Raw genomic sequence first — 20781 nt, forward strand, 5'->3', positions numbered from 1 at the left:
GGAGTATTCATTAGGTGAGGAATCCACAGGTAGCTAATGTATCCACCAGAAAAGTCGTTACCGAAGGTAAGTAACTCGTTCATCTGGGCATGTAAAACACACACCAGTACATGTCCTACCTTTTAAACACACTGCACCCTGCCCATGGGGCTGCCTTTGGCCTGGTTTGGGGTGACTTACATGTAGTAAAAGGGAAGGTTTGGCCTGGCAAGTGGGTGCACTTGAAAGGTCCAAAGGGCAATTGAAAACTGCACACACACACTGCAGTGGTAGGTCTGAGACATGTTTACAGGGCTAGTCATGTGGGTGGCACAGTCAGTGCTGCAGGCCCACTAGTTGCAATTGATTTAGAGGCCCTGCGCACACATAGTGCACTTTACTAAGGACTTATTAGTACATCAGATATGCCAGTCATGAATAGACCAATTGCCATTATATTTTAGACAGAGGGCATATGCACTTTTGCCCTGGTTAGCAGGGGTAAAGTGCCCAGAGTGCTACAGCCAACCAAAACAGGTCAGGAAAATAGGAGGAAGAACGCAAAAGTTTGGGCATAAACCTGCAAAAGGGCCATTTCCAACACAGTCCATCAATTAGTGGATTTGTTGGGTGCGCTTATCACTCATTGGGTTATCCTGGTGCTGTGTCAGCTGTAAGGGGTCAGTGCGAGGACTCAGTCGATTACCCATGCCTTGAGCTAGCTTCTGAATTCCTGGATGGAAGGGGCGGACCTCAGGTGAAGGGGGAGAGCATTCCACACTCTTGCTGCCAGGTATGAAAAGATGAGTCTTCTGTGGTTGCTCCTGCGGATGTGTGGTGTACGGGCGAGATAAAGGGTAGCTAAATAGTGGTGCCCAGTGGGGCTTTGAATGTTCAGGCGGTGGTTGAGACAGGCAGGTCCCAGGGAGTGCAAAGTTTTGTTTGTGTGGGTCAACATCTTGAATTGGTATTGTTTGTGTACGGGTAGCCAGTGGAGGTATGGGGACATGTGTGTGCATCGTGGGAGAGCGAGCATGAGTCTTATTACCGCATTGTGAATGATTTGGAGTTTCTTCCTGCAGTGTGTTGTGAGTCCGGCATAGAGAGCGTTACCATAATCCAGGAGGCTGATGACTAGGGCTTGGGTGACAGTAGGCCTAGTGTCAGTAGGGAACCACTAGAAGATCTTGCGCAGGATGCAGAATCAGGCAGAGGAAATTGAGTTGACCTGAATTTTATGCTTAGATTGTTGTCAGTGATGATCCCTAGGTTGTGGGCATGTTCTGCCGAGGTGGGCCTTTGGTCCGTAGGCCACCAAGAATCGCCCCAGGGTGATTTGAGGTTTCCGAGTAGCAGGACTTTACTTTTGTCGGTGTTAGTTTTGAGGCAGTTCCCCCTCATCCAGACGGCTATGCTGCTCATGAAGAGTTGGAAGTTGGTTTTAGACTTGGAGTGATGTTCCTATAGCGAGAGGATAAGCTGCATGTCATCTGCATAGCAGAGAATGTTCAGTCCGTGGCCGTGGCCGGGGGGGGTGTCATGTAGAGGTGAGAGGTGGATAGTCTGATTCTATCCTGAGAGAAAGAAAGCAATCCATTTCAGGGGGTCTCTTTGGATACCGATCTGGTGAAGGAGAGTGTGGTCAGAGACTGTCAAAGGCTGCTGAGAGGTTGAGGAGGATGATGGCGGCTGAGTGACCCTGGTCTAAGATGCTTCTGATATTGCCCGTAGCGGAGATCAGGGCAGTTTCTGTGCTGTGGTTTGGGCGGAATCCAAACTGTGATGAATCCAGCAGTTTGTTGTCTTCTACGAATGGCTTTTTCTGGAACTTTTGCTGGGAAGGGGAGCAGGGAGATTCGCTGGTAGTTTTTGAGGTCGTTTGGATCGGCGGTGGGCTTCTTGAGGAGAGGTTTGATTCTCACATGTTTCCATTCATCAGGGTAAGTGGATGGATGAGTTGAGGATGTCTGCGAGTCTGTTGCTGATGCTATTGATTCCGAGGTTGAACATGTGGTGTTGGCATGGGTCCGTGGGAGTTCCTGAGTGGAAGATAAGATTTTCATGATGTCAGAGTTATTTTGAGTGGTGAGCTGATTCCTCTTGTGGCTTCCTTGTTTACAAGGGGTATCCAAGATGGTGAGGAGGCAGATGATGTCTTCTGTGGTGGGCTGGGCTGCGAAGTTCCTGTATATTGTAGTGATTATGTTGTTAAAGTAGGTGGTGAAGAGTTCCTTGCTGCAGTTGGCACTGACTTAAATGTGAGTGGTCAGGGCTTGTTTTCTGGTGTTTTTTGTATGATTTGTGGTAGTGGTTGAGAGTGACCCTAACTGCGGAACAGTCGTTGGGAAGTTCAGATTGGCGCCAATTTTCTTTCTAATTGTTTGCAGGTACGTTTTGCGATGCAGCAATCTGGTGTATACCAACTTACTTGTTTGAAGATTTTGTAGGGCTTGGTGATTTTGGTGGGGGCAATGATGTCTGCGCAGCGTGATATCCAGGAGGTGAAGTTTTTTATGTCACTGCGATGTCCGGGGTAGCGTCAGTTGACTAGTGTGTGGTGCCAGGCAGGTGGGTGTTGAGGGAGTCAGACCACTGGATTTCTGATATCTAGTTCCAACTTTGATGTGAGGTGGGAGGAAGTCTGGGTGGTCTGTTCGGTGTGAAGAGGTAGTTGAAATGGACGATGGCGTGGTCTATCCAGGTGAGTTCAGTGGTGTGACTGTATTTGATTCTGTTGCTGAATGTGAATATGGGGGTCAGTGGTGTGTCCGGTGATGTGCATGGGGTGTGTGACTATCTGTTGGAGGCTGATGATGTCCAGGAGATTTACAGTGTGGGAGTCATTGGTGTCCTCTTGGTGGAAGTTCAGGTCTCTGAGGAAGATGTAGTGTTCGGTGTTGATAGCTTGTGGGCGATTATTTCGGGGATGGTGTCGCAAAATCCAGGGCAGGGTCTCGGGGGTGGAGAGGCTTCTGTATGTTAGAGTGTAGGTGGTGTTGTCGATGATGAGCTGGAAGTTGATGTTCTCCATGATTGGCATTGGTGTCTCTTTCATTGTTGTGCAATGGATTGTATCTTTGTGGATTATGGCAATGCCACCTCTGAGCTTATTGGTGCGATTGCAGTTGACAATCTGTAGCGATGTCTGGGGCTCAGGTGGCATTGAGCCAGGTTTCTGTGAGTAAAACAAGGTTGGGTGCGTGGGTGGTGATTGTGTCCCACATCTCAGAGGTGTGTCTGCCAAGGGAGCGGGTGTTCACTAGTATGCAGAGAAGTTGGCGAGAGAGGTGAGGTGACTGGAGGTGGATGTTTAGAGGGGTGCACTGGTAGATCTGTGGAGCAGTAGGACCAGCATTGGCAGCAGGTGAAAGGTCCAGCAGTGCTGCGTGGAGAGGAGAGACAGCAGATCCTGTTGGGTGGTCGAGTGTTATATGAGATGAGTTCCACTCTGAAGTATCGGCAGATGGTGGGAGAGCCAGGGTTCCTGGTGCTGGGGGCAGTCCAGGTGCGGACCGGCGCAGACGGGCTTGCCTTTGGCGCGTTTTCAGGATGGCCACACAGCGGCCTTCATAAGTAGCCCTGGGAGGGTGGAGGGGCTAGGAACGAGGCAGGAGGGTGGGAGCGGAAAAAGGCAGTAGCGGCAAGGCACCAAATAGAATGCATGGAAAAAGAAAGGAGGGACTGGGAGATTGACTGGTCCAGTGCACGTTCTCCCAGATAATATCAGAAAAATTAGTGCACTGTTCCAAAAAGTGGAGGGTCTAAAACACCTCTCAAAGGCACACATGCAATCAGAAGCCGTAGCCCTCATGCATCATCATTGGGCTCTGCCCCACAACAGACTGGCACTGCAATGTCTGACGGGGTCCTGCATGGGACCATCTAGCCTTGAGAAAATTATTTATATCTCAGTACCAATAGACTTCGGTTACTGAGGAGCAGCTGGAGAGACGGAAGTAAAATAAAATTGGCTCGGGTACCTCCTCAATGTAAGAGAGTATTTAATAAACGAGCGAGGACCCGGTCAAGGTTAAAAACACACAAAAAAAGTGAAAGGGAAACAATGATCCTGCACTTTTCAGATTCACAGAGTGAAGCACAATAACTTTCACCTCTACAAAAAGTCAACGTTACGCGCCTAAAAATTGCCCAAAAAGGATCCGATGGCGCTTCATCAGGACCAGAACAATAATCTTTCTCCAGAACATAAATGATATAAATGCAATCCATTTGTAAAGAAAACGAAAATAAAAAGAGAGTAAAACAGGTTTTTTTTATTCACTACAGGTCAGTGTCTATTAGTATAAAACTGCTGACAACCGGCCATGGTCACAGGAAGAGATACTTCTAAGAGGAACATATGTCAAAAATCATTCTGGATATTTGTAGCGCTGTGTAATTTGACAGCGTAACAAAGTCACTAACCACGATCTCAAACTCATTACTTTTTTGACCAAACAGAATGCAGACACATCCACGCTTCGAGAACAATGAGGAAAAAAATAAAGTTAAACTAAAGGACAAAACCACAGATAGAGACACAGACAAGTAACAAATGCAGGTATACGTAACAGAGTACAATAGGAGGAACAGAGAAAAAAGAGTGATATGAAAACAACAGATACAGACACGGGCAACGAGGAGCAGGGGGCAAATACAGTGATAGGAAAAAGACAACAAATACAGACACCAGCAAATGATACCAGAAACTCGCAACAGAGGAGACCATGTGGGCAACGCAATCATACACAGGAAGGCCTTAGACTGAGGCCGAGACAGCAGTGCCTCTACGCTGGCAGCTAGAAGCTGGGGATGGACGACTTGACCAGGGCTCAAGGGATGAGTTTCAAGAGTGACAGAAAACACAAGTGCATCATTGCTGCTTTCTGACCATGTTCCAATGTGCATGTCCTGCGTTCTGTCCCAGTGATAAATGCCTCATAAGGCATAATCTATTATAGATTCTGAATAATCGCTTTTGAAGGTTGGTCTCCTGGGCATGTTTGATTCAGATCTTCCTTCACATGCATGAAGGCTGTGTGATAGTCATCAGACCTAGCTCACACCCTGTTGCTGTAATGTGGCTTTAGTTACTTTTCATTAAGGATGGAGTTCCCCATGCCTTATCATTGTCTTAATTTGCATTGCAGTAATCATATTGTGATTCAAAGGAAGTGGTAAAGTCCCTTGCAACAATTACCATCTGTATAGGGCAAGATTTCAGGTTCCAAGTATTTAGTACCTCTTTGAGAGTCAAGAGCACTTTTGCAATTTTCTTAGGGTTCGGACATGGTATTATACACACTATTTGTTGAAAAAGGACATTTGTAGGTCAGGACTGCAGGTGTTGGATGTTGGGGTGGTCAGAGTTAATAACCATAATGTGGAAGTTCTTTGAGGCATGGATCCAAATGGACAGTCCATCCAATACAATACACAAGGGATGCACCTTGTTTCATTACAATATTTGATCAGGAGATGGTTGATCTCTGGTCTGTGCGTTTATTCTAAAACAATGAACACAAATGAGGATGAGATATATGAATGAGCTGTGTGCTGGGCACTGGGTTTTTATGTAGTGTGTCACTGTATGTATACATCTTCTGTCATCTTCTAGAATTCACTGGTGTGTATATTGTAATTGTATTTATATAGTGCTTATTACCCCCTGACAAGGCGTCAAAGCGCTTTGTGGTAGCCACTCAGTGTTGCGTTCTGATCATGCTACTACTTTATCAGCTTTTGGCTTGCCTGAAGGCTTTTCTTTGCCTGCATCATCAACTTTCTAAAAGCACTGACATAGTCCAACACATCCTTTTGAAGAGACTCTAAGGCCTCTTCCCACCCTCTTTCACTAAGGTGAGTGGGCCATGCACTGGGTGCCCAAACATAAACTTGATGGGGCTGAACACATCTGCTTTCTGTGGAATACCTCCGCGTAAGCGAGTAGAAGACATAGCAGGAGGAAATCCCACTCCCTCCTGAGGTTCTCTCGCAAAGTTCCCATAATGCTCTTGGGTCTTGTCAAATCTTGACATGAACCCATTAGTTTGCTGTTGGTATGTCGTGGAGAAGTAGTAGGTCAGCTTGTTCCCACATCTCTCTCATGTAAAAGCCTATATAGTCTGTTCCCTGGTTAAAAATCACTGTCTTGGACAATGTAGCCCATGAAGAGATTCCTAGGAGTGCCATAGCTACTACGTTTGCAGTTGTGCTCCTGGGGGCACTGCCTCCAGATACCTGGTCGCATGATCCACAACAACCAAAATATTGTCAAGAATAGGAAGGGTCAAGTCTTGTTGCATTGTCACAAAGACTGGAAACTATGGAATGTGAAAGACAACTCTGTATGCACAGGTTAGCAGTCTAGTGTGCACTATGCAGACAGGAGTTTCTGAGACTCTGGCCTTTTCTTTGTGTATGTATTTTGTTCTTTGTATTATATTTGTATTTATATAGCACTTGCTACTCCTGGCGAGGCCTTGAGGTGGTTGTTGGCGAGTAGCACGCTACCCAGAACCCAAAAAGGATTAGTGGTAGATAAGTACAGGGAAATATGAGTTAATTTGAGTGGTAGACATGGGTTTCTGTTAGTTGGATTAAATAGAATAATGGAGGGATAGAAGAGGGAAGAGTTTAGAAAGTGTTATTTGGGAGATCATAGTAGCAAGATGAAATTTGGGATGAGTGAGAAAAAGAGATGGAGAAGGGAAGAGTCTGTAGAAAAGGATTAGGGAGATCATAGTAATAAAATGTGGTTTGGGAGGAGACAAAGGAGGGATATATGAGGGAAGAATTTAGAGAGGGTTGTTTGAGAGTTCATAGCAGTAAACTGAGGTTTGGGATGAGCCAGGAGGGATAGAGGGGGGGAACTGTCCAGAAAGGGTAATTTTGAAGATTATAGTGGTAGAATAAGGTTTGCGATGAGTCAGAGAGTGGTGGTAGAGGATCCATATATTGAGAGAGGTATAGGATGAGACAGAGTAGTGCATTGGAGAGAGTGAAAGTTTTTTTTCCCTTTTTTCTCTTTTCTATAGTAGGATTAAAGTAATACAGATATAGATACATGACTACATAGAAAAGGGTATGTAAGTTATATGTATAAGGAAGATATTATAAGGAGATTTAAAGTTGTGTTGTATAAATGCAGACGTTCAAGTGTTGCTGTACTTGAAGTTAATGTATTTGTGTATTTTTATAACTCAGCTTTTTTTAAATTTGTATGTTTTCCTCAATATTTCAATAATGAAGTGCTTATAGATATAATAGTTATGTTTATATTTACATATTGTGAAAAAACAGAGACCAATAATCATCTAATCAGACAAGTTATATACAAAACTATGCAATGGCCTATAAACATGTAGACCTAAAGAATATCTATCTATTTTACAAACCATAGTTATTGGTACAAAGAAATGCACATATGTTGGTGCATACATTTAGTCAAATTACAAATGTTTACGTAGACAGGGGTATGCTGTACATTAGTGTTTGAGTATGGTGGTTATGTAGGAAAGAGACAACTTTTGAGTAGTCTTCTGAAGATAAGATATCTTATGGATCTTATGTTTAGGGGGTAATGAGTCTGTAGTTTGACTGCTTCAGCAGAGAAAGATATGGCACCTATGCTCTTTTTCTTGTATGGTGGGGTTTTGAGATAAGGTGCCAATCTTGAGTGGTGGTTCTTCGTTGAATGTATTTGGTGACTTTATTCCTGATAAAAAGTGGTCCTACTTGCATGTATTGCTTTGTGGTGATACAAAGCAACTTGAAGGTGGATCTTCCGGCAACCAGCAACCAATGTATGGCTCTCAAGGCAGGGTAGATGTGGGCTCATGCATGAGATGTGTTCCGCTCTGGAGTATCGGTGGGTGGTATGGGATAGCCAGGGTTTCTGGCACTAGGGGCGGTCCAGGCACAAACAGGTGCAGATGGGCTTGCCTTTGGCGCACTTTCAGCGTGTCAGCGCCATGGCCACACAGTGGCCTCCATAACTAGTGCTGGGAGGAGCTACAGGGAGGCAGGAGAGTGGGAGCCTGAAAATGTGGGAGCTGGAGGCACCAAACGGAATGCAGACACGGACTCGCTACGAGAAAAATTTGGAACAAAATACAGTTAAAATGAGGGACAAAACCACAGTACACTGGCAAGTAACATATACGGTTATACGTAGAACAGAGAAAACGAGGAACAGAATACAGTATGAGGAACACAGAGCAAAAAAGTGATATGAAAACAACAGATACAGACACATGCAACAAGGAACAGCGGGCACATAGTGATATGGTATTTTCTTGTATGCTGGGGTTTTGAGGCGCGGTGCCAATCTTGAGCAGAGGTTCCTTTGTTGAATGTATTTGGTCATTTTATTCCTGATGAAAAGCGGTCCTGTACCAAGTATTGTGGGTGATACGAAGTAACTTGAAGGTGGATCTTCTGGCAACCAGTAACCAATGTAGAGCTGTCAAGGCAGGGGAGATATGGGCTTGTGGCTTTACATAAGATAGAGACTTCTAGTTGCAGATTCCTTATCTTAGAATTTCCCTCAGGCGCCAGATTGGATCCCGAGAGTTTTCTTCCAGCAGTACCCTTGCGCGCTGTCAGTGGCATTGGTTGACTCCACGTCCGTCGTTGGCGTTGTGGTTGCTGTGATGACATTGTGGTCGTATATAGGCGAGACCCCAGCACGCTGACATCAGTTCTTTTCTTTTCGCATCAGCTACCCTCACTTGTTTTTTTGACTGACTTTGCCCATATTGTCAAAAATGTTTACCTTTTTGGTGTGTCGAGGATGTCACGGAAGACCGGGTTTAAACTGTGGGACTCCTGTCACTGAATGATATCGGTGACAGATCTGCATCTTGTATGTTTCTGGTGTCTGCAGCGTGACCACGACTCGAAGTTGTGCTCCCAGTGCCGGGCAATGAACCCAAAGGCCTTGAGGAAGCGATCCCTGAAGCTCATGGTGGCCCGGCGCTCGACTCCCAATCACTGCTGGTCTTGCTTAAGAGGAGGTCACAAGACTGCTCGCGGAGTCACCACCTCTCTTCTTTGTTCCACTCAAAATCCTCGGGACACTCAGGTCACCAGAAGAAGAAGTCAAAGAAGGCCAAATGTTCTTCGCCTTTGCCCTGTCGCTTGGACGAATTGCCACAGGAAGAGCGTTGACACTCTAAGCTTCTGTCCGCGGAGCCTACTTCTGGGTCGGCTCTGCGCCTCCCTGAGTTTCCGGGAGCTGGAGCTAAGAGAATTTTATAAGGTGATCTAATAGAATTTTATGAGGCCATGCGTCTCCATTTTGGGCAGACCACCCCCCCTGCGGCGCCTTTTGGCCCTTTGGGGTCTTAAGGGGTCTCTCGGGTTCCATGCCGCTATTGAATCCATGCTGATGCCGGTCATGCCAAGGCCACCTTCCCCAGCACCAGGAAAAACATTGACACGCTAGACGTTGGTTGGGCACGTGATCGACCGGCAAAGACGTTGACCCTATACTTATACCCGACGACCTGGAGCCGGAACAGCTTCGTTCAGCGCCAGATCCATCTTCGATTGGATCTAATCACCCCCGTTTGGATCCTGACCCTTTTTCCTATGGGTATGGGTACGGTGAAAATTTGGAGGGGTCGCTGGACCCTCTAGAATACCAGCTAGATTATTCTGAAATGGACTGGGCACAGGAATTGGGTGAGGCAAGTGGTCTGGATACTTTCCCAGACGCTGGCATGATTTCTCTCCCTGCCATGGCTACAGAGGAGGGAGTGTGAGGGAGCATCATATTTCATGGTGGTCCGAAGGGCGGCAGAGGTCCTCGGCCTCAAGCTCCCTTCTGCTGCAGTCAGGACTAACCTCTTAACTGAGGTGCTTCAGCCTCGGGCTTCCACTTCAGAATCCTTGTTACCCTTTAATGAAGCCCTCACGGATATCCTTCTGGGTACCTGGTGCAGACCCAACACAGGGGCTCCTGTGAAAACAAAAATCAGCCACTGCCATCGGCCTGCACTGAACAACCCAAAATTCCTCACCCAACACCCTATGGCTGAGAGCCTTGTCATCCAGGCTTCTTCATCTGGCGCATTCTCATCCGGACCGAGAATCAAAGAGACTGGATAGGCTTGGGAAGAAGTTTTCTTCCTCCAGTCAGACATTGCGGTCCATGAATACTGCATGTCTTTTGGACCGCTACTCCCATACCTTATAGGATACGGTTGCACAGGTGCTGCTGCACAATCCTCTCTCATGCCATTGCTGATGGAAGGGATGCGGGCAAGTTCACAATGCGTTGTGGGCTGGACACGACCGACTCACTGGGCAGATCGGTTGCGTTGACGGTGGCCTTATGACGCCGCGCCTGGTTGGGAACGTCTGGCTTTTCGGGGGATGTCTAACAATCTCTCACGGACACGCCCTTCGATGGCACCCGTCTCTTTGGAGACAAGGCGAACTTGGTGCTCAAGAATTTTAAGGAGTCCTGGGCTATGGCTTGGTCCATTGGCCTTGCAGCGGCACCTTGTCTAATGCTGTCTGCTTTTTTCCCCTTTCTTGGCTACGGAAGGGGCTCCCTACCATGTCCTTCCCTGTTAGCCACCATGCTGCGCATGCTGCACAGCCCCTGCATGGCTGCGGAATCCCACAGGCTCATGGGTCAGGGAGCCAGAGGTTTGCCCAGTCCTCCCCCTCCCCTGCTCTAATCTCCAAACCCCCCTAGTCCTTCACACAATCCTGGAACAGTTGGAGTCAGGATCTGCCATCACCTACCCCACTGTGAATCCATCATGACGGACAGGTGGGTTTTGCAAATGGTCCAAAGGAGCTACTCCCTCCCTTTTGAGGCTACGCCTCCTACCAAGCCACCGTCTTACAACCGTTTATCGGAGGATCAATTGGCACTTCTCTGCAAGGGAGTCACGGTTCTCTTGGCCAAGGGAGCCATAGAGAGGGTCCCTGCGCCAGAAGTGGGTCGTGGTTGGTATTCCAGCTACTTTCTGGTACCCAAGAAGGACAAGGGTCTTCGCCCTATCCTAGACCTCCGGGCCCTCAGTCTCTTCCTCAGGAAGGAGAAGTTCAAAACGTTCACCCTGGCTCAGGTCCTGTCTGCCATGGACCCTGGAGACTGGATGGTAGTGTTGGACTTGGAGAACGCTTACTTTCACATACCTGTCCTACCTGCCCTGCCTGCCCACAGACGTTACTTGTGATTTGTGGTAGGCCACAAGCACTTTGAATTTACCGTGCTCCCCTTCAGCCTCACCTGCACCCTTCAGGTATTTACGAAAATGATGGTGGTGGTCACAGCTCATCTGCGCAGGTTAGGGGTTTCAGTCTTCCCCTATCTCCGATGACTGGCTGTTGAAGGTGAGCACGCCCCCAGACTGTCGTCTTCCACCTTCAGACTACGGCAAACCTCCTGCATTCGCTGGGGTTCTCTATAAAGGTGCTGAAGTCACATCTGACTCCCTCCCAGATGCTCCCTTTCATCGGAGCTGTTCTGGACACAGTGCAGTTTCGGGCCTTTCCTCCTGAAAAGCAAGACCATGATATTCAGGCTATGATACCGATGTTTCAGCCTTTATCCTGGATTTCTGTGAGAATGACTCTGAGGCTGCTGGGACAAGCACCGATCCCCCACGCCGCGCATGGCCTTTGGTGGGGGTCGGCTACAGGGCTTGGCCGCAGGTGAAAACCCCATTAAGCATCCAACCCTGCATCATGTACGGCCTTGAGAAAGAAAATGGGTGCAGGGCAGGAATACTCTGACCCCCTAGCCTTGGTTCTGGGGTCCCCAAGGAACCGTGACAGGCAGTGCTTAATTTGTAAATAAAAACGTGCCAGTGCCCAAAGCTCTCCTCTAAAACACGCAGCTGCTGTAATTAAATGTGCAAGGACAGAATACTGAGACAGGCGTAATCAGGAAGCCATCTCGGGCATTTTAAATCCATTTAAAGCCACTCCCTGACCCTTCAGCTCACTCTTGCAGCTTTCTGCTTTCTACCATTGTGACGCTTTTTTGTTTTTCTCTTCCTAAGTCTTTCCCATATGTGTCTTTTGCTCGCAGAAAATGCTTGAAGCAGAAAAATAAGCGCCAGCACTCAAAAATAAGGGCCGGTGCTTCTGCACCAGAAACAACAAGCACAAATTAAGCACTGCTGCAATAACGCATTTAAAAAAAATTACACTGAAAATCGCATGGGGGACAAATCCGAAGGAAATTTAAACAAAGCGCTGTCTTGGTTGCTTGTTCAGTATAGCCCTCGGGTGGGCAGGTCCCAGGGGCATACAGGATAATAAAAATAATAAAAAAAAGAATGGGGCACCTGGGACCCCCCTCTTAAGGCTGTTTGTAGCCCCGGGGGCCACTACCTTCCCAGGACTTTGTTAAAAAACAAATTGGAAGGGAGCTGCACTGACCCCCCTTCACTTCTTATGAGTCCTGGGGACCACCCCCTCCATAGGCCTTTAATTTTAATATTTGAGGGGAGCCGCATGGACCCTGTAGGAAAGTATCCTCTTTTTGGCATGGTTACCACCACTTTTTGCCTGCTATCAGTGTGCTTAGACTGTCTTCATTGGGATCTTGCTAACCAGGACCCCAGTGATTGTCCTAAATTGGTTACCTAGGACCTTTTTTCATTCCATAATTGACATACTGGTGTCCCCTTATAATCCCTAGTGTATGGTACTTGGGTACCCAGGGCATTAGACACCAGGTGTCTCCCATGGGCTGCAGCATTTACTATGCCACCCATGGGAGCCCATGCAAATTGTGTCTGCAGGCCTATCATTGCAGCCTGTGTGAAAAGGTGCATGCACCCTTTCACTACAGGTCATTGCACCTGGTCACTGTAATGGGAGGCCCTTCCAGCTCCATTGCACTTGATTTGTAAGTGTGGGGAAGCCATTTTACCCGTGTGCTGAACATAGGTCCCTACCTATGTCCAGTTACATAATGGTAACTCTGAACCTAGGCATGTTTGGTATCATACCCAAATACTGTTGCAAGTATTGGTTGCATGATTCCATGCACTTTGGGGGTTCCTTAGAGGACCCCCAGTTATTGCTCCTACCAGTCTTCTAGGGTTTTCTGGGCAGCCTGTGCTGCTGACACCCCTCAGACAGGTTTCTGCCCTTCTCCTTCTTGAGCAGCTCATGCGGGGGGAAGGCAGAACAAAGGGTTTCCTGTGGGAGAGGGAGGCAACACCCTCTCCCTTGGCAATATGTGTTAGAAGACTTGGGAGGTGTAGCCTGCCATGCCACTTGTTTGCTTTGAATGGCATATTTGGTGCCGTCTCTGCATAAACCAGTTTGCACCAGACCAGGGTCCCCCAGTCTCTGCTCTGGCGCGAAACTGGTCAAAGGGAAGGAGACTGACCACTACCCTGTTCATCACCAGCCCAGGGTTAGTGCCCAGAGCTCCTCCAGGTGGCCACTTGATTCTTCCATCTTGAAACCAAGATGTGCAGAGGCCGCTGGGAGCATCTGATTGACCAGGTCAGTGAGGTGACGTCTGTGACCCCTCCTAATAGGTGGTCACCTTGCAAGGAGACCAAACACCATTAAAGGGATACTTAGGGACTCCCTTGCGGGTGGATCCCCAAATTCGACAATCAAGACTCCGCCAGGACTCCTCTGGATCATTTACTTCTGCTCCTGGCCACCAGAACCGCAACTGGAAACTTCAGGAACTGACAAGACTGCAACTCCAGAGTCGACATAGTCTTGCAACATTATTTCTCTGGCTCCTTCTAGCAACTGCAACATTTCCCTGGCTGTGCATTCTCTAAGGTTGGGAAGACTTCAGCTGCACTAGAAACCAGAAGGAATCTACCTTGGAGTGAAGGAGTCACTCCCCTTCATCTGCAGGCACCTACAGCAACGATGACCGGCTACGTGGATCTGCTCTCCTGTCGAACTGCATGGATCCTGCATCACAGGTGGTGCTCTGGAGTGGTCCCCTTGCTCCTCTCTGCCCGCTTTCCAACTTGGGAGATGGTGAACCCTTCCCTCTCCTTGTAGGACGGCACCCAGGGGATAGGGCAACTTTTGCAGCAACTAAGGATTGTTGACTTCTGCTCCAAGGGATCTTCAGGCTCCGAGTAGCCCCGACCTCCAGGACTTCATCCTGCCAAGGACAGTCTCCTCTCTGCTGCTCCAGTGACGTGGGACTCCTCTCCATGTGTGCTGATTTAGCCTCACTGCAACTTACTGTGCCTGCTGCCAGTGGGTTGTCTGTGGGGGCTACGACTGCTTTTGCCGGCTCTCCTGACTGCTGAGGGTCAGCCCGGACTCACCTCCAAGAGTCGAGTCCCCTGGACCTTGCTGGTCCTTTTCAGCCTGGCAGCTCTCCTTTTGCTTCTTCTTGCATTTGCCAAGACTTGTTGGTGATTCTTCTAAACCACAGACCATCTGAGACCCGACGACTGACATAAGACACCATCTGACCCTTTCCAAGGAATCCTCTGCAGCTCCTTGACTCCCCACCTAGTCTCCTTCTTCTCCCGTTGACCTGGTTCTTCATCCACAGAACGGTGGATAGTGGCTCCTGCCCCGACTGGACACTCCATCATGGAATGGACTCTGTCCCCTTCTTTTACAGGTCTGGTCCTGTTCTTGAACAATCCATTTTCTAAGTCCTCTTGCTACTCCTGGGGAAGACCAGGTACTTACCTCTGCCCTCCTGGTCGCTGGGGGTCACTCAGGTACTCACCTCTTGGGGTCCATAGTTCTTCCAGCTCCCCTCTAACTACTCCATATCCTTGGGTGGGGGACTTCACTTCGCATTCCACTATTTTAGTACATGGTTTGGTCCTCCCCTAGGGCCCTAACTATTTTTCACTAATACTTACCAATGTTTGTTGTTTCTTGTGCCAATTCCTAATTATTACTGTTATATAGTGTACTTACCTCCAGTTGGGGGACTACCTATAAGTAATCTAGTGTGGTGTTACGATAATAAAGTCCTTTTTTGTAACACTGTGTGGTTCCTTTCCTGTGTGATAAGTTACTGTGTGACTGATGTACTATTGCATAAGCTTTGTATGTCTTCTAGATAGGTCTTGGTTGCTCATCCACAGCTACCTCTAGAGAGCCTGGCTTCCTAGACACTCCCTACATTCACTAAAAGGAGTTGCCTGGACCTGGTATAAGGTGGCGACTTGTCCATCACACACCAGGCCAGCTTCCCATAGACCCCCCTCCTGGGGCTTTACCTTGCCCCGGGGACCACCACCTCCCCGAGGCTAAATTTAAAAAGAAGCAGGGGGGCTGCATTGACCCCCTGGGGACTACCACCTACCCGGGGCCCAATAAAAAAAGAATACTGGCCTATTTTGGCCCTGGGGGCCCGGTCATGTCTGCCTAAATGCCCTGGTGACACTCAGTTTGCAAAGATGGGGACCTCTCCACCTCCTGCTGTAGTCTGCATTGCTACCACACACAGGGAGCTGCTAAATATGCAGCTCCCTGCATGCAGGAGCAGTCTTTGATCTGCTTCCCTGTCCGCATGACAGCGGGCAAGGAAACAGATCAAAACTCCACTCCCAGCAAGTGGAAGCAGTTTTCACGGTCCCGCTTTCTGGGAGAGGAGTTAGGGATGGCTTTCGCTTGGCTGGAGTTGTCACAGCTGTCTTCCGAGGGTGGGCACCTCAGAACACAGCAGGAGCCTGCCCGGGGGATGGCAGTCCCAAGGGCCATTAATGGCTCCCAGGAATGAGGGAGGGGGGCATGTGGCCCCCCTTCCATAATTGGCATGGGCTGGCCCTGGGGAGGTGGTGGTCCCTGGGGCAGTATATGGCCTGGGAGGGTGTGGGGTGTGTGGCTCTCCTCCCACTTTTAATGACGTTTTTGGCCCTGGTTAGTTGGTGGTGCCGGGGGGTGAGGGGAGGGGCGGTCAGCGTGGCCTCCCTGCATATATATATATTTAGCCCTGGGAAAGGTGGTGGTTCCTGGGGCATGGAAAAGCCCTTGGAGGGAGGTCCGCGCAGCTTTCTCCACTATTGTTACAAAACCCTGGGGAGGTGGTGGTCCATGGGGCTCATAAAAGCCCAATGGAGGGGGATCCGCGTAGACCCCCTCTAATATTAAAATAAAGCCTCGGGGAGGCGGTGGTCCCCGGGGCTCAAAAGAGCCCCTTGCACCCACCACCTTTTTTTATTATTGTCATATGTCCCCAGGAGCTAGCCCACGCGGGGATAAATTCCGAGCAAGTGCAGGAGACCACACTTGTTCTATCTATATTTCATATTTTTTATTTTGTGCAGATTTGCAAATTCTCCTGTTTTTTCCCCTGGCATGGACCCAGGAAGACCCAGCACCAACGGTATGTGTTTAGGGTACCCTGCCCCTTTTTTTTGGGTGTGTTTTGTTCGGTCTTGCCTGAAGCAGAGTCTCAAAACGACTGCTAACAGTTCCTGGTTCAAGTTTTGGAAGCCAGTGAGATCTTAGCATGGAATCTCCGGGATCCGTGGAGCCTCCACGTCCCTATATATCAATATTTATTTTTTCTTTAATATCTCTAAAACTACCGAATGTATTTACACCCCCTAACACAAAGCACGCTTTATAGACCAAAATCTAGCTTTCAGCCAAATTTTGTGGAATTCTTTCCAATAGTTCGGGTTGTAGTCGTGTTCAAAATCCCTATGGGAAAATGCATGGGAAAAATGTGTTTTGGGGCCCCCCTTTTTCTTGACCCCTGCTTGACGGATCACCCAGAAACTTTCAGGACAGCAGCTGAACCAACTTTTGTATACATTTTGAACATTTTATAAAAATTCAGCTAATGGTGCCAAAGTTATTGCGAAAACAAAAAAACACTTTTCCTAAGGAAACTGGGTCATAGTGCTTTAAATGGAAAAGAGAAGTACCGGTACTCACCAAATTGATTGGGATGGGTCTTGTGGGGGCGTGGCTTTGAGGCGGCATTTAGTGGCATTCTTTTATTCAATGTAATTCATGTTCTTATTCAATGCAAAACGCCCTGGTGTCCTTCGGCCAAGTACGTTCATATGTGCAGGCATAATGGCATTGTTTGCAGTTTTAAATACTCCGAACTTGGCAAGAGGGCATTAAAGCTTTTTCCTGGAGAAGCAGAAGCTTTATATGAAAGCATACTTTTTTGTTTTTATGGCATAGGGTGATTAAGTGACTTGCCCAGAGTCACAGGACTGGGATTTCAGCTCCATGTGCAATAAAAACAAAGTAAAGTATGCTTTCATGTAAAACCTGCGCTTCTTATTTAAAGTGCTTTAATAGCTCCTGCCCAGTATGCTCAATATATACCTGGAAAAAAGGACCAATTGTGCTCTGTACACATGAACTGAACTTGACCGAAAGCTGTTGGGCGATGTGACAGACAATGGCGAGTGTATTTCAGCTCCACAGCCTTGCACTCTAATTGTCAGTGCAACAGTATCAATGTGGGGAGCTCTAGCCATTAGACCCCATCTTATTCCTGTTGTGCTGTAAGAGTGTAAGGCTGCAGCAGCAACCTACCGCTGGAGTATATTCACTGTTGACTGCCAGAGTGCCTCACAGAAACCCTCCTTTTGAAGGCCTTGCACTCAGCAGCACCTAGGCTGCATGTACCCATAACCCAAAGCCCGACCCCAACTTCCCTCCAGAAGTACCGGTACTCTCTTGACGCAAGACGTTCCAGTACTATAGAGGAGAAAACTGAGAAGTGCTGGTACCGGTGAGTATTGGCCCTTTTAAAGCACTATATATAGATATGTATGTGTGTGTGTGTATATATATATATATATATATATATATATATATATATATATATATATATACACACACACACACACTTCGTTTAGCGTTTATCTCTCTGCACCTAATCGCTAATGGTGCTGGAATGGGACGCGTGCCACCTCGTCTATAATACGAACACAGTTCCTTAGCAGATCATTAAGGCTCCAGCACTCCACGATAGTTAAACCAATAGGTTTATTGTGACAAAACAGGAGCGCATTTCGGCGTGACCGCCTTCATCCACCTTTGATGAAGGCGGTCACGCCGAAACGCGTTCCTGTTTTGTCACAATAAACCTATTGGTTTAACTATCGTGGAGTGCTGGAGCCTTAATGATCTGTTAAGGAACTGTGTTTATATATATATATATATATATATATATATATATATATATATATATATATATATATATATATATATATAAATGTCAGTCAATATTTTTGTATATTGCTGCTTTGAAAATGCCTTGTAATAGAGGAAACATATGTCGGCTGCCAGATATGTTTTCAAGATTATCGACTACAGTTGAAGTGGCGAAAATGAAGGAAGCAACCAACATATGGACTACCTCTGAAACTATTTCAATAAGCAACAGAATTTTGAGTCCTCAGTTGTCAAGAAATAATTATGCCCGCAGTTCCTAATACCCAAGAACGTTCATGCTTATTACGATTGTATGTAAATAGTCACAGCCTCTAGAGCAGAGGTCTTCAAACTGGAGGTCGGGCCCCCCTAGGGGGCCTCAAGTGATCCCAGGGGGAGTGCCAGACTCTGACCAAAAGAAGCATTATACAGATAAGAGGCCTTTGTTTCAAGCAGATGCGTGATATTGCATTTTTAAAAAGGTAACAATACTTAACTGCAATGTTTAAATAGGTCTAGCCATATTTAGACATTGCCATCTTTATAAAATAATTGTGAAAAATTCGGAGGGGGGGGGCCCAATGATTTTTATTTTTCAGGGTGGGGCCCAATGATTTTTATTTTTCAACTGGGGGGGGGCGTGGCGTTAAAAAGTTTGGAGATCACTGCTCTAGAGGAAGATCGATGACTGGCATGCACTCATGCATCCAACAGCTACAGGCTTGTGCCAGTGAAAGTAGCTTCCATTTTTAGGTCTGGGACAGAGACACATTTAACAACTAAGCCAGTCTTGTGTAATAAAACACAATCATAAGTAAAGAATACATACAAAGAGGGACTTTGAGACAGCCCTGTTAATTAATTGGCCTGGTAACCCGTCGTTCCAATGTTGCTACCACCCACCACATCTTTATACCATATCGGCAGTGGGTCAGCTTTCTTTAGCCATTGGCTCTAGCACTCTGAGTAATGGCATATAAGCTGCTCACTTTCTCATCCACCTATAAATAAGTGCACTTCAGTTCCCGACCTAATGGGCAAATCTTTACTTTTCCAACTAGCAGTTGTTTTCATATTTCTCCCTTCTTTATTTTTACGTCTTCCTCGAATATTTGAACTATGTTTCCATGTTAACAGTAATTCAAAGCCAGTAGTCTTTGTGTCAGTAAGAAACGTTAAATGTGATGTGCATTACAACTAAAATGGGTTTATATATCTATTGCACATACATCTGTCTGGTAGGAATCCTGCTTGCCTATTAAAATCATATGCAATGGTTACATTTTATTAGATTTAAATGTTTATTGTGAGCATATGGTTGTCAAGCTTATCGGGCAAAACAGCACACAAACCACCAACACTCAGACTTGGGGGTTAAAATGCCGCTTTAATAGAACAGGTCTGGACAATAAAACCTTGGCATTTAGCCTGACAAAACTATAAAACACCTCACTAATACATGAACACATCCTAAAAATCCCACCCACACCCTCTACAAAACTTACCCCTCATCAATGCCCCCTTTCCATCCCCACCTTGCCCCGACCAAACCAGTACCCATCTGTCCTGCTATCCACCTTCTGTATTTCCCCTTGCCTTTTCCTCCCTTTTGTTCCTTGTCAAAAACTCCCCGACATCTCAACTTTGTGCATCTGTACACTTCCCCCCTAAAGCAAATCTGTAAAGACCCCGCCTGGAAGACCTGCCTATCAGCGACAAAATGAACATACAAAACAAAAAACCACGACCTGTCCTCTTAAAACACTGCACCAGCAAATGCCAAATCTAACCCTTATCGCCCATACAAAAAAATGTGAAGGATTTAGAAAACGATCCCAGATGAAGTAAATAAGGTAGAACAAACCAACCCCCCACTCCTTTACAAAATCCTTATATATAGAAGAAAGGAAATGGATAATGGGAAAAGAAGAGAAAAAACGAGAAACTACTAAGGAATGGGGAGGGCAGGAGGGTGCAAGAATAGCCAAAACAACTACCCTGGGTGTGGCAACACGGCCAAAGAGGCCGCCCACGCCCTGCCCCTTCCATATATAGCCACACCATAAAACCCACCCTTCCGCCCCACTGAACCAATCGGAATTCGCGTGGTGGATTGTACCACCCACGCCCGATCTGCCCGGGGGAGACCGGGCAAGCCCTTGCTTCCCCCAAGCCCCCAGTCTGTGTCATGCTTTCCATTTAATTTTCGTGGGACGGGAAAAAAAAAAAATAATAACAACCATCGCACCTGCTTGCCAAGGTAAGATCATTGGCTTTGCATATGCTTGTTCTATTCTGTTAGAGGGGCGTAGAATAAGTCAGATATTTGGGTAGAAACATGTATCACAACGTGTGTTACTCTATTGGTGCTTCATTAAAAATGTCATGTGGGCATTGCACAAGCTTGTATGCCACTTGGTGCTAGATAATAATCGTGTTATTGCTTATCTAAGTTGCACTCATTTTGTAAACAGAAGAGCGAAAGGTTGAGTTGCTTTCGAATACATAACCTGCTGACCACACGAGATTCTCACCACCAGCAGGCGCGTTAACCTACTGAGCAGTGTACCAGCAGTTTGAAGCACGGACATGTGTGCACACTATTGTAGCAAAAGAAATAGAAAGAAAGACCTTCCCAAATTGTCACAGGATATGCGAGTACCGTTGACAGTCCGGGACAAAATGCCA

The 20781-nt window shown here is 47.0% G+C and overlaps 1 protein-coding gene across 1 annotated transcript in view; it reads left to right on the forward strand.

Annotated features, from left to right (window-relative positions):
• The window catches only part of PPP2R5C (protein phosphatase 2 regulatory subunit B'gamma), a 1141542-nt gene that overhangs the window by 266229 nt on the left and 854532 nt on the right, over nucleotides 1-20781 (forward strand). The gene's annotated exons all lie outside the window — the stretch shown is intronic.

The sequence above is a fragment of the Pleurodeles waltl genome, chromosome 9 (assembly GCF_031143425.1).
Source record: "Pleurodeles waltl isolate 20211129_DDA chromosome 9, aPleWal1.hap1.20221129, whole genome shotgun sequence".
NCBI classification, from domain to species: domain Eukaryota; kingdom Metazoa; phylum Chordata; class Amphibia; order Caudata; family Salamandridae; genus Pleurodeles; species Pleurodeles waltl.